This window comes from Mirounga leonina, unplaced genomic scaffold, assembly GCF_011800145.1.
Source record: "Mirounga leonina isolate KUSES-001 unplaced genomic scaffold, KU_Mleo_1.0 Mir_93, whole genome shotgun sequence".
Taxonomy (NCBI): Eukaryota; Metazoa; Chordata; class Mammalia; order Carnivora; family Phocidae; genus Mirounga; species Mirounga leonina.
In genome coordinates, this window is record NW_023270854.1 from 55,120,065 (window position 1) to 55,135,150 (window position 15,086).

At 43.0% G+C, this 15,086-nt stretch overlaps 1 protein-coding gene across 1 annotated transcript in view; it reads right to left on the reverse strand.

The window, feature by feature from the left end:
- The window catches only part of L3MBTL4 (L3MBTL histone methyl-lysine binding protein 4), a 397,494-nt gene that overhangs the window by 308,174 nt on the left and 74,234 nt on the right, over positions 1 to 15,086 (reverse strand). The gene's annotated exons all lie outside the window — the stretch shown is intronic.

A 15,086-nucleotide genomic window follows, 5' to 3' on the forward strand; every position in this document is an offset into this window, starting at 1 on the left:
GATGTTATTGTGGGGGGGGGGTGGGGGTGGGTGGCTGGGGGGGGGAGGGGGGGGGGGTTGTGCGGGAACAATCATGTTATTGATAGCATAAAAAAAATCATTCAAATACTGCAGAAGGGAACATAAAGAAATATTTTCCTAAGACAAATACAACTAAAAAGAAGTTATAAGAAGTAGAGAGAGCCCACCTGCCAGGTTTTGAGTGTGGTATTCTTGTTGGCTTAGCATTTGATAAAACAAAAGGAGTCTGAGCTTATGTTTGATCAATATATCCAGGACAACAGAGATCTATCTGAAGAACCACCAAACACTCGCTATCATAGCCAACAACCTATAATAGTTAGGTACAATTATCTCACTAAGCAAAAATGAAGAATAAGGAATAAGAAGGAATAGGCATAGAGCCTGAGCTATCCTTTATCAATCAGGCCATATACAGATGGCTTTTATACAACAAGCACTTACATAGCACTTAACTCTGGGCCAAATCCTGTTCTAAGCACTTTACAAATACCAATTCATTAAATCGTCATAAAAGTCCTATGAAGTAGGGATTATGTACATTTTGCAGAGAATGAAACTGGGGCACAGAAGGTTATATAATGTGCCTGAGACCACAGTGTGTATCTGGCTTTAGTGTATGAGTGAGTAGTCAGTATAGTAAATCAATACCATCCCATTCACTAAGGACTTCAACATTTTCAAACTTTTATAATTAAAACTTAGAAAGAGCCAAGATGCCCTTCAACAGATGAATGGATAAAGAAGATCTGGTCCATATATACAATGGAATATTACTCAGCCATCAGAAAGGATGAATACCCAACTTTTACATCAACATGGACGGGACTGGAGGAGATTATGCTAAGTGAAATAAGTCAAGCAGGGAAAGTCAATTATCATATGGTTTCACTTATTTGTGGAACATAAGAAATAGCATGGAGGACGTTAGGAGAAGGAAGGGAAAAATGAAGGGGGAAAAATCAGAGGGGGAGACGAACCATGAGAGACTATGGACTCTGGGAAACAAACTGAGGGTTTTAGAGGGGAGGGGGGTGGGGGGATGGGTTAGCCTGGTGATGGGTATTAAGGAGGGCACATACTGCATGGAGCACTGGGTGTTATACGCAAACAATGAATCATGAAACACTACATCAAAAACTAGTATGGTGACTAACATAATAAAATAAAGAAAAACTAAAGTTGGTGGTCTGAATATGTGCTATCTGACCATTAAATGATCCCCAAATGTCATATGAGAATTTAATATAAAGGTGGCATTTTGAGTCAGGAGAATAAAGATAAATGTCATTAGGACACATGCACATGACTATCCATTTGAGGAGAATAGTTCAATTATATGCCTACCACAACATCGTATGTAAAAATAATTTTAGATGGAGAGAAAACAGACACAATACAATGAAATACAATGCAGCTATTGCAAAAGCAAGACTGAGACACCTGGCTGGCTCAGTCGGTGTAGCATGCGATTCTTGATCTTGGGTTTTAAGTTCGAGCCCCATGTTGGGTGTAGAGATGACTTAAAAATAAAATCTTAAAAAAAAAAAAAAAAGCAAGACATAGACCTCAATCCGCTGAGGTGTCATGATAGCCATGACATACTGATAAATATAAAGCAAGCACTAGATGATTAAAACACAACTATTTATATAAGCATTATTCACATATCTACATAACTAAATATATACAGACATGGAAATATATACGTCAAATTATTTTGAGTGGTTCACCTAGAGAGGGGAACAACAGAAAAAGCCTTTTATTTATTTTTTATTATGTTATGGTTTTTTTTATTTTACATTTTTTTATTTTATTATGTTATGTTAATCACCATACATAATAAATAATAATATGTTGGCTTTTTTTTTAACATATACTGTATTATCTTTTTCAGAGGTACAAGTCTGCAATTCAACAGTCTCACACAATTCACAGAGCTCACCAAAGCACATACCCTCCTCAATGTCTATCACCCAGCCACCCCATCCCTCCCACCCCCCACCACTCCAGCAACCCTCAGTTTGTTTCCTGAGATTAAGAATTCCTCGTATCAGTGAGGTCATATGATACATGTCTTTCTCTGTTTGACTTATTTCGCTCAGCATAATACCCTCCAGTTCCATCCACATCATTGCAAATGGCAAGATCTCATTCCTTTTGATGGCTGCATAATATTCCATTGTATATACATATATACCACATCTTCTTTATCCATTCATCTGTTGAGGGACATCTTGGCTCTTTCCACAGTTCGGCTATTGTGGACATTGCTGCTATAAACATCAGGGTGCACGTACCCCTTCAGATCCCTACATTTGTATCTTTGGGGTAAATACCCAGTAGTGCAATTGCTGGATCATATGGTAGCTCTATTTTCAACTTTCTGAGGAACCTCCATACTGTTTTCCAGAGTGGTTGCACCAGCTTACATTCCCACCAACAGTGTAGGAGGGTTCGCCTTTCTCTGCATCCTCACCAACATCTGTCGTTTCCTGAATTGTTAATTTTAGCCATTCTGACTGGTGTGAGGTGGTGTCTCATTGAGGTTTTGATTTGGATTTCCCTGATGCCAACTGATGTTGAGCACTTTTTCATGTGTCTGTTGGCCATTTGGATGTCTTCTTTGGAAAAATGTCTGTTCATGTCTTCTGCCCATTTCTTGATTGGGTCATTTGTTCTTTGGGTGTTGAGTTTAAGAAGTTCTTACAGATTTTGAATACTAGCCCTTTTATCTGATATGTCATTTGCAAATATCTTTTCCCATTCTGTCCGTTGTCTTTTGGTTTTGTTGACTGTTTCTTTTGCTGTGCAAAAGCTTTTTATCTTGATGAAATCCCAATAGTTCTTTTTTGCCCTTGCTTCCCTTGCCTTTGGCGATGTTTCTAGGAAGAAGTTGCTGCGGCTGAGGTCGAAGAGGTCGCTGCCTGTGTTCTCCTTTAGGATTTTGATGGATTCCTGTCTCACATTGAGGTCTTTCAACCATTTGGAGTCTATTTTTGTGTGTGGTGTAAGGAAATGGTCCAGTTTCATTCTTCTGCATGGGGCTGTCCAATTTTCCCAACACCATTTGTTGAAGACACTGTCTTTCTTCCACTGGACATTCTTTCCTGCTTTGTCAAAGATTAGTTGACCATAGACTTGAGGGTCCATTTCTGGGCTCTCTATTCTGTTCCTTTGATCTCTGTGTCTGTTTTTGAGCCAGTACCATACTGTCTTGATGATGACAGCTTTGTAATAGAGCTGGAAGTCCAGAACTGTGATGCCGCCAGCTTTGCTTTTCTTTTTCAACATTCCTCTGGCTATTCAGGGTAAAAAGCCTTTGGTTTTTATACTCTTCTTTCTTGTTAGAATTTTTAAATGGCATTGTAATTAGCTAAAAAATCAGCACACACATACAATTAAGTGATGACGATGCTAGGGAAAAAGACAGGACACAGGTCACAAGAAGCTTTGTAGAAGGTCTTATTAAGGACCTTTCAGTTTATTCTTAGTCGATGAAGCCTTAGCAAAAGCTTTTAAGCAGAAGGGAGAAGAAAACATTCTTGCCTTCTATAAAGATCTTATTAGGGGCAGTGTAGGAAATTAATTTAAAAAACAGCAAGACTAGAAATAGAAAAGATAGTTAAGGAGGTTTTTAATATCTACCGATAATTGAGAATTTGCCATGTGCCACGTATAGGTATCTAACTCAGCTCATTGAAGCCTTAAAATCCCCTGTATTGGAACTCTACAATCCCCACGTTGCATCTAGGCTTGGAGACATTCACACATATCACACTTGCACAGCTAGTCAGTAAAAAACTGTCATGTGAATTCAAACCCTGGTCTGTGTGCTTCACTGCAAAGTTCCATTCCATTCCAGAACATGGCAGAAGCCTGGACAAGTGACAAAGAGGACCGTGACCAATGCAGAACCAGGTGGGAGGGGCAGATTCAGGACCTATCGAGGAGGCAAGATGGGTAGTACCTGAGGACTGGCTGGATGCAGAGAACGAAGAAGGCAGGGAATTTTAAACACACCCAGGTTTCAGGCTTGGAAGAAATACCCAGATTTTCCATAATGTGTTAATTTTTACTTTTATAATGTTATCAATACCGACTGATACCTTCAAGGACTCTATAGACAGCTCATGAACAATGACATTTTTGTACCTACTTTTCAATTCCAAATTTCTAGTGCATTACTATAGCTTCAACGTCCCCCCAGGTACAGTATCTTGCAATGAATCTTTCATCCTAAGTCTATTCACTGCAAATACTGGCAAGCTATGAGAGGTTAAGAAACTTTTTCCTTGCTTTCTCCTCTGGGAGCTTTATGATTTTCACCTGAGCTAACAATGGAAACTCCCAGGAATATTAGAATATTAGAATCCCTCCTGGCTTTCTCTTGTTTCAATCATAGAGAAAAAGGAGACCTTGAATACACCTGTATCTATGGATATACAGATATAGAGACATATATACACACACGCACTCATACATAACATACAATCATGGATGTATACACATTTTTTTCTATTCTTGCTTAAACTACACCTTAATGTAGATGTTTTTAATGTTGGGGCAGAGATAGGGTACATGGTTTCAATGGTAGAGCAGGAGTGGCATCTATGATGTCTTCTGGGATTCTAGAAACCTCCTAAATTTTAAAATTTGTGTGCAAATGGATATAAGCACTTCTCTAAGGAGATTACCAATAGCTTTCGTTAGATGTTCAAAAGGGTCTAATACCTAAAAAAAGATTAAGAACCACATGGCTGTCCTTCAAGGGAATCTGTCATTAATCAATCCCCTGACTACACAACATATTTAGGAGTCTTCAATAAGCAGGCATGAGCAGTTCCTGCAGTTGTTCATCATGGATAGACAGGCCAGGCAACAAGGCATGCTTCAAATCCTGCTTTTTCAAACTGATGCCTATTTTTGCCATCTATTTGTTAGGCTAATGGGGAAAAATCGTCACCTACATAATTAAACATAACTTGCTGCAAGGCTTCAGTTAAGACAGTAGTGAAGGATCGCTGATTGTGTATTTTTAAACTCTCATTTTAGAGACTACTTCCTTGTTATTTTGAACATTTTTCATAGGTTAATTCTGTATCCCAAACTGTTGCCAAGATTATACCAAGAAGCATTCTACAGAAAGAGAACACAGAATTCATGGCATAACAAAAGTATTCTCAAGTAAGCTAGTGGATGCAATTCCTCCTGCTTTTTTGTGAATCTACTCTACTATAATCTCAGATGCAGAAATTCTCATTTCCCCAGAACTACTGACCTTATTGGTAGTAGGAAGTTTGGCTGAGGTGTGTGTGTGTGTGTATCCAGGTACCCTGACCTACCCACTGAATGAATTACAGTCTCAGAAAGAAAAAGAAAGCACATAGCAGAGTGGGTGGAATACTGTTGGATTTAGGCAGCTTTACACCAACAAAGATCTTCATAAACAAAGAGAAAGAACCCACCAGTATAAAACAAAGGACTGCATAGAGAGAACTTTTGAAAATAACTTCTGAAGATGTCTGATAATTCACTGGCCAACATGAATAGACTCCACAAATCTCTGAGTGTAGCGTCTAAAGCAATAAGCTCACATATTTTTTCCCTAAACGATTAAACCCTCATAGGGTAAAAAGACAAAGATACTTCTAATATAAATTTGCTTCAACTGTAGGAAAAAAACTGTGGAAACTGTCTACCCTTGATCCTGAATACCACTATTTTCTTCTTTAATTTCTCTTCCTCTGAACATCTTGAAACATGACATTCGGCTTCCAGCTGGAACTGCAGATAAGCAGCCTTTACGGGGGCTCCAAGCCCCTCCCAGTAAGGAGAAAGCAGCCCGATTGGACTGTCCAGCCTCACTACTTCAGATCTGCTAAACTATTTCCCAGGCCTCTGGTACTTTGAATCCCACCATTACGGAGAAGTGGATACTAAGAATAGGAAAAATATCTGAGCTGCAAGATCAGAATGTATCTTCAGTTTTGCCCCAGAACTTACAGCTTTAGAGAACATGAGAAATGAACATGAATGAGAATTCTCTCTGTTCTTCAGAGCCCCAGCCATTAATCAGCTTAAATGACTTCAAAGCTACAGTCTAGTTTTAAAACACACTTCTTTCTCTGATTAATATGCCTTGGGATTTAAGCCCCAATCAAACATGTGAATATAATACACACATTATTTTTTTTTTTTTTTTACAAAATATGTTCTTTCCTGGGAGAACTCTTAAATATCAATGAAGTTATCTTAAAACTGGGGGCAGCAAAATACACATAGAAGACAAAAACAAATAGGAAAACAAACAAGCACACACTTTAAGTAAATAATAGACCTAGGCTATAATCTGATTCTAAACATATCAGAATTCATAGTATAATGAGGTATTTCATTTTCTCTTAAACTACTAAAAAAGTCATGCATGGTCATCATGTGGATACTGATTAATAATTTAAAGTATTATCTAAGAAGGATCTCTATTAGAACTATGATAGTATTCTCAGTGATTATCAAGTAATTTGGAAGCATGTTCAAAGCACAAAATACTTGACATGTGACTGAACTGTTTTGGTTGGAAAGGTCCTACTTGTCTGAAATCATTCTACAGGGGGTTATAAAATACATGAATTTTCATGGCAGCATCTTTCTGTGCCCACAAAGCTAAACACATATTCAGACTTTATCAAAAACAAAACACAGACATGGGTTTTTCAGATTCTATTTAATGTACTGGCATATTTAAAAAAAACAGATTTTTAAAAGTATAATTCGGGTCTGGATACAGAAGTTAAATTTAGAGAGAGAGTGTAAGCTCTTCCTTTCACTTGGATTTCACTAAGGGAAGGCTCAGAGAGAACAGGCTGTCATATCTAGGGCAATCAGGTGGTTAAATTAGGAAGGTGTCTTTGTTCCCCAACTACTCCCAGCCCTTTCCAAAAGAACCCCCCCCACCACATCATCCTACAGATGGCTGAAATTTCCTTCTCAGGACACAAAGTATTTCTTTCCCAAATCATTAGAGATTACCACAGATTTCAAGAGAGGCGGAGGGACCTAGTACAATACAAGAACGTGTTAAGGAGTGTTAATAAAGATAAAGATGTCGCTGAGGAAAGCAGGGGAAGGAAAAGCAGAAATGCCAAAGTCAACATAATGATTCTGCCTTGTTTTCGGAGACAGAGGAGAGCAACTGAGGAAATATTTTCTGTTCCCATCATGAAGGCAGGAGGACCAGCATCACAGCGAGCATGCAAGGTGTACAACGGCAGTATCTGCCAACACTACAGTTTCAGATGAAGCTCCAACAGTGAGTGGTTTTCAGGAGCTCAGGAGATCAGAAGACTGAGATGGAACAGCTCAGCTGGGAGGCCACACTTGACGGGGAGCGACCAAGAGCCCTGTTGTGGTCAAACGGAGGCCGGTCCCGACGAGGACAGTCCTGGGAGACGGGGTCCTGCCTAGAGCTCAGAACGAATGCTGTCAAGAAGGGCAGATTCTGGGGGCAGCAAAGGACTAGAATCTGCGAAGTGTCATCTTAAGAATTCTTGCATCTAAAAGAGTGAACTACATGTCAGACACTGTATTGGGCTAAACACTGTATATACATTTTATGTAACTCCTCAACAGTCTCTAAGAAGCGAGTAATATTATTGTCCACTTTCAGTTAAAAACTAAGAGCCAGAGAAACGCTTCACAGAGTCCTTCTTCTATAAAATGAAGGGAAAGAAGCTGAAAGGGCTTAATGAGGCAGCACACGTACCAACACCAAGCCAATAAAAAGATGCTCCATAATGCACCTCTCTCCGAGAATCATGAAGCAGGGAGGAATTTAAAAAAAGGAAAGAAACCCAGTCAGTCTTCACAGAGATTACAGCTCTACCCAGAGACAAAACACACTACATGTAATCACACAGAATGACAGAAAAAGCAGTCAGACATGCTATGTACACAAATGACAAACAGAATCATAGTTTACAAAGATCATTCCAGCAACAGTGTGCAGGAAGGTTAAAGGTGGGGCCGGTCTGGACAGAGAGAGATCATTTAAGAAACTTTTGTTACAACTGCTATGAAAATAAAATGGGGGCTTCCTCCTACATGAAGGCAGCAGTAGTAGGGGCACAGAGAAGGAGATGAAGGGGCAAACCTGAGCAGACACACGTGAGCAGAGAGAGCAGGAACAGCAGCTGGCCACTGCGAAACGAGTGTGGAGGGCCCTTCCCAGGGACCACGAGTCCATGAGCGGACTCACGAAGGCAGACTGGGAAAGGGAGTCGGCTTTGCATGTGCTGAGTGTAAGATGGTTGTGGGCCACCCACGGGAGGAGGTCTAGGAGGTTACAGACTCCACTGGGTCTAGGCAGAACTCAAGTTAAGGGGGTAGACGAGACGCCCCAGGGGCCATGCAGAAGGGGGCCCAGGAGAAGCGGATTTTTGGGAGTGCCTGGCAAGGAGTGGCTAGGAGCAAGCAAAAGCCGCACAGGACAGCAGACAGCATCCCGGAGCAGGGGGAGTGTAGGCCAAGGCCTGATGTTTGTGGCTTTGAAATCAGGGTAGGTGGTCGGGGGGCTGGGGGGGTGGGCACTTCCACGGGCACAGTTTCAGGTCATGGTGGGAGTAAAGGCCAGGATGCAGAGTTGGAGGAGGAAAAGGTTAGAAAATGAAGAAAAGAGAAAATGCAGGCCAACATTTCAAAAAGCTAAAGCAGACTAAGGAGATGAGCTATTAAAGGGAGTGCAGGACTAAGGGCCAGTATGCTTTCTTAAAGATGGGACAGACTGGTGTGGAGGAGAAGCAAAGGTAACTTACAAGCAGGACATGAGATGACTGATGGGTCATTGATCAGTTCTCTCTAGAAAAGCAAAAATGGGAAGGCTCCAGAGCATAGGCAGAGGAATGAGGGGCATGAGGAGGGTACTTCTCCCGGTTCAACCTGGGAAAGAGGTCTGAGTAGGTGTGAGTGAAGGTTTGTGGCAGGGAGTGGAGGGAGGTCGCACCACATCCATCAAGGGAGTGACGTCTTCTGCTGGGAGCAAGGGCAGAGGCCTCAGAGAAGTGCCTTCCCAGGAAGCAGGGAGTACTCAGACTGACAACCAGAAGGATGGCCAGGCACTGCCCTCTTAGCAGAGACTGGTGGTCTACAGTGCCACCAATCTGCAAGGCTTTGTGCTTCTTCTCTAGCAGGGCTTTGCAGCTTAGTTAGGTACAGAAGTTAGAAGGCACATGTGATTCATCCAGAGCTGGGATTTTGGCAGGCATTTTGGGGGGAGAGGAGAACAGGGGGACAAGGCAGTGGAAGATCCTGGCAAGAGAATGGCTGAAATGATGGAACTAGGGGGCCTCGCCTGCCCAGAGGAAGATGTGAAGCCAGAAGGAAGAAAAAGGACAAATTCAACAACCACAAGTCTGAATTAAAAGAAAAACTGATACTGTGAGAATAAGGGAGACAGAGGGCCGCAAGGACAGTGGATGGGATCAGACAGTGAGATTGAAAGTTCCACAGTGCAGGAGAGGTCTAGTTCTGATTGACGCAAGTGTGGCAGGAAGCAGGTGGACTGCCCTGGGAAGGAGGGGCAGGCCCCCAGGTGGAGGCAGGCAAGGTACTAGGTGGCTCACGCGGGCAAAGGCTATCCAAGGATGAGCAGGAGACCGGGGCAGAAGCAAAGGGGAGGCTTGGGGAGGGTAGCACGTGAGCACGCACATGAACACAGGTGCACACGCGCACAATCCAATGAAGTAACAAGAGTGGAAACCGTAGGGAAGAATGGCATACGCCTCAGGGGAGGGAGGGTTGGGTGCCGAGTGACAAAACTAAGGAGCAGGCAGGAGGCAGGAGGAGCCTAGGCCCCCTGACCTTGAGGGGTGGAGAAGTGAGTTTGGTAGAGGGGAAAGGGCACTCTCGGGAAGCAGAGGTTACAGCGAAGCAGCTATGCATGCTGGCCGGAGAAAGGAGGGACTGATGTGTTGAGCTACTAAGATGCGTTACTTGCTTTTTTAAAAAAAGATTTTATTATTTATTTATTTGAGAGAGAGAGAGAGAACGAGTGGGGAGGGGCAGAGGGAGAGAGAGAGAATCTCAAGCAGACTCTGTGCTAAGCACAGAGCCTGACACGGGACTGGATCTCTCACAACTCTGAGATCATAGCCTGAACCGAAATCAAGAGTCTAATGCTTAATCAACGGAGACACCCAGGCGCCCTAGTACATTACTTGTTTTGCCACAGGGGTGCTGCAGAGGTCACAGGAGAAGGATGGGAGGGAGCCGGCCATGAGAAGCCACTCAGGCCAGAGGCAAGGACAGCACAGCAATGGGAAGGAGATGGCACCTGTGGTCAGTGGCTTCCAAAGACAGCCACTTCCTAATCCCTGAACCTGTGAATACAGTATGTTACATGGTGAAAGGGATTTTCCAGATGTAATTAAGTGGACCATCTCGAGATGGAGAGGTTATCCTGGATTATCCAGGTGGGCCCAATGTCATCACAAGTGTCCTTGCAGGAGGGAGGCCAAAGGACCAGAGAAGGAGATGTGACCATGGAAAGAGAGGTTGGAGTGATATGGCCCCACAAGCTAAGAAACGCAGGTAGTGTTTAGAAGGTACAAAAGGCAGGAAACACACTCTCCCCTACAGCCTGCAGAAGAAACATAACCCTGCTAACCCATTTTAGACTTCCGGCTTCCTGAACTATAAGAAAATAAATATGTGTTATTCTAAGCCACTAAGTTCATGGTAATTTGTCATAAGTGTGAAAGAAGGAAGGAAAGGAAGGAAGGAAGGAAGGAAGGAAGGAAGGAAGGAAGGAAGGAAGGACGAACGAAAGGAGGGAAGGGAAGGGAAGGGAAGGGAAGGGAAGGGAAGGGAAGGGAAGGGAAGGGAAGAGAAAAGAAAAGGAAAGAGAGAGAAAGAGAAAAAGAAAAAGAAAACCCCCCTTGCTATATAAAATTCAAACTACAACTATATATTACACTATAAAAGACCCACAGAGAAGTCCAAGAGTTTTAGCTTTTCCATGATGACTTTCATCTTGTTCTGAAATACTAATCATTTTCTGGGGCACCTGGGTGGCTCAGTCATGTAAGCGTCTGCCTTCAGCTCAGGTCATGATCCCAGTGTCCTGTGAGATCGAGCCCCACATTGGGCTCCCTGCTCAGCGGGAAGCCTGCTTCTCCCTCTCTCACTCCCCCTGCTTGTGTTCCCTCTCTCACTGTGTCTCTCTCTGTCAAATAAATAAAATCTTTAAAAAAAAAATACCAATCATTTTAAAATATTCAAGTGTCCCTGACCTGCAGGGGCCCAAGCATGCATTTAGCCTATCTACTCGGCCATCCACTGGCTGGGGAGACAGAAACATCTGCTGGGCATAAAAAGCAGAGCTTTCTGGGCCAGTGACTAAGGACAACCGGGATGTGTGGTTTGTGGGACAAGGACGGTTTAGGGTGAGGTAGGGCTATGCTCCCTCGGTCAGACTTGCCCCCTGAATGCTGGGATAGGTGCAGGTGGAGGTCCCTGTGGCTCGTGGCCAGATAACACAAGGGACAGCACCTGCCTTCCTGCTGGTCCTACACTGTCTCCCAAGCCTCACTTCCACCAGCAGGAGCCGGGCAGACAGAGGCTGCCAAGTCCACAGGTCAGAGTGCACAGGCTGGGACAGCTTCCTGAAGGGGGAGGGTCTTGGAGGATTCCTTGGCTAGAAATGTGACTTTAAAATATGACTTTCTTTAAAATATGCCCCCCCCCCAAGGGGGGACATGGACCTACGAAGTTCAGAGAACAAGAGAAGACATAGAGGCCTCACGCTTGGATAGACTCTGAATAGTTAAGCAGGGCAGCAACATGCTGACCCGCACGGAAGAAGCTCTGTGTTCATGTGCATCTACAGATGGGGCTAGACTGTGGGGACTTGGATTCCAGGCTGGCATATTTGAACTTGTGATGGGCAACAGGGTGGGAAGAATGTTTCAGGGAGATACAGTGGATGGTTAGATGACTGGCAGGGAGAGATAAGAGAGAAAAGTTTTAAAACCAACTTCAAAACCAAAGAAATAAATATTTTAAAGTTTGAATCAAATCAAGATAGGCCCATTTCACCAGTAATGAAGAGAAAATGTTTTTATATTTTCTGTCAACAGAAGATGTTTATATCCTTGTACACTCACTACCCCAGATGGTAAAATAAACCATAAATTATAAAACACTTTACTATGTCTTGTACAAAAAGAAATTCAAAATAGGCCTATAGATATGCAAAAAGCTTGTGTGCAAATAAAATAAGCATACTCTTTTAAAAATATACACACACAAATATATATACATATATACACACACATTTTCTTTGTAGAATACATGTCTGATTTGCATGATAGAACTGCTCACTTGTGTGTCTGTCACTGGTACACCTTCTAAAACTTGAGTATTAGGATGGAAATGATATAGTAAAAGTAAAGCAATACCCAATATCTTTTTAATAGTTTTCCAATCAGGATATGCAAACTGTTTCATTTTATTTTCAACATTTCGGTGTCAAAAGCTGAGAAGTTCCATCTTAGCTAGCTGACCTGAACACCATTATTACAATATTTACACAATTAAAATGGACAGTAAGAGTCAAGAGCACAATGTCACTCTAAGTTCAATCTGATCATCTTTCTTGGAAGATTGGCCTTAACTACCTGCCTTTTTTATTCTACTGAACGCTATTTTCAATTATAAACCACGTCACCTCATCTCAGAATATAAATGTCCAGTCAGAGTAACACTGTATTTGAATACAAGAATCTTCAGTTATCAGGACAAATCAGACCTAATAAATGGTAAGCTTCTTCCTCCTCGTTCAGGGTTGGAGGAGATACCACCTCTGCTCGGGACACCTAGGAAATTCATTACTTGTACATTCTGCTGACAATGAACATTCTACCTCACACTGCTGTCATGTTTTCAGGCGTATCTTACATCTCAGTAGATGGCAAGATTTTAAGCAACCATGTTATAAACTCCATAGTGTTTCAGTCCGTGTAAACGATGCTTTGTACAGATAGTCAAGCTACTCAATTACGTGAGTAGCTTGACTGTTAAATTCTGAGTGAAGAGAAAGGCATGCCAACAGGTCAGACACGTCCACTTTCGCACGTGCTCATACTTTATGGTCACTTTCAGAGTTGACAAAAATTAGAGTCCACAAGCTTGAAAAAGTCATATTTTAAAGTCACATTTCTAGCCAAGGAATCCTCCAAGACTGCGTCCCTTGCTCACTGCTCATCTCTCCTCTGTGGAGAGAGTCATGGATTCTCCTTACACCCTCCAGAGGGAGCCCACCCCTGCCTTTACAATGCCACGTGTCCCCTCACTTAGCGCTCACAGTACCTCTCTTGTCAGATCTCTATAAAGTCAAGGGAGAAAGTTCTATGACCCATAACCTACTATTACACAATTCCCAATGTTGAAATAGGGATTTATTTCAGGAACAGGAATCTCACATTTGCCCCCTTGGAGGTTTTTGTTAGTTAATACTAGGTCACGAGGGAAAAACTGGGGGAGAAGTTCTCTGTTCTGCAGGTGTTCTTGCACTAGTTGATGGACCCTGAGGTGTCCTAGAGGAGAAACCAAGAAACTGTGTTAATCCACTCACTGGCTGAGCTGAGGGAAGAATGCAGGCACTGACCAGAATCTAACAGCTCTCTGCCAACAGCTGAAACCTGCCTTGCTCCGGAAACAAAAGTCCATTTCAGCCTAACACGCTAACATGTGGTTCAATTCTCAATGGAGGGAAGAGAGGACCCCGGTCTAGGGACACCCAGGGGTCTGATTCCTAAGACCCTGCATCACTCATGGCCAATTTTGCTACATGGAAGTCCTGACCTCAATCACTGACTGGTCTTACATTTTTGTGGTCTCTGGGTGCCTTGAGACCCTACAGAGATCCCATCCATGCCCAGCCACTGAGTCACAAGCCGGCCTGTGTCCTGTGCTTGAACCTCTCACCCTGGACCCAGCTGAACTACATCTGCCCTTGGGGCTCACAGCTCCTGACAGGCCTTAGCTGGATCTGGGGCCTGCCCACTCCACCCTCCTGACCTGCAGTGACCACACAGCATGGGCACAAGATGGGCTCAGAGACAGAGAGAAAGGGCAACTACAGGTTGCACTGGATTGCCCCAGCCAGAGCCAACTCTCTTTAAGGACCTTCCATGCTCGGAAATGAAACACTGACTGATCATGAGCACACTAAGAACAGATATTGTGAGGAAACATGAAAGAGAAGGAAGAAGAGACCCCTTACCGAGGGAACTTACCCTAAGTCTCATCACGCGACAGTCTCATCAGGAGTCAGCAGGGACCTGACTCCTGCCTGAGCAGGGACTGCACAGCTCTTACAAGCTACTACCACCTTGGGCCTCCATCTTGCACACAGAAGCCTGAGGAGGTTCTCAAGCTCCAAGGTGCCAGGCCCCACCTGCTGAGGTTCTAAGTTAATAGGTGTCAGGAACACCCATACATCTGGGTTTTCCAAAGCTCCATAAAGGCATCTGATGTGAAGATTGGGCTGAGTATGAAATATTTAGTATTTCTTAAATGTGAGCTGCCAGCACTTGGTTTCTCTTTCTTTCCCTATTTGCTTCACATCTCCCCCATTCTATTTCCATGGCCAGGATTAAAATTGTTAGCCCTTTTGGGGCACCTGGATGGCTCAGTCGGTTGAGCGTCTGATTCTTGGTTTCAGCTTGGGTCCTGATCTCGGGGTCGTGATATCAAGGTCATGAGATCGAGCCCTGTGTTGGGCTCTGTGCTCATCAGGGAGTCTGCTTGAGATTCTCTCTCCCTCTCCTTCTGCTCCTCCCTGCTGCACTCTCTCTCTCTCTAAAATAAACAAATCTTTAAAAAAAACTGCTAGTCCTTTTACATAATAAAAAGTACTAGATGTAACTCAACAAAAATGTCCTGAAAAGTAAAGTAAATAAGGAGCATTAGCTTCTCACGGCTAGTTAAAATGCAATATAATGATGCAAATCTGATGCAATTTTTTTAATATAAATCCCCCTGAAACATTGAAAACACAGACCAAG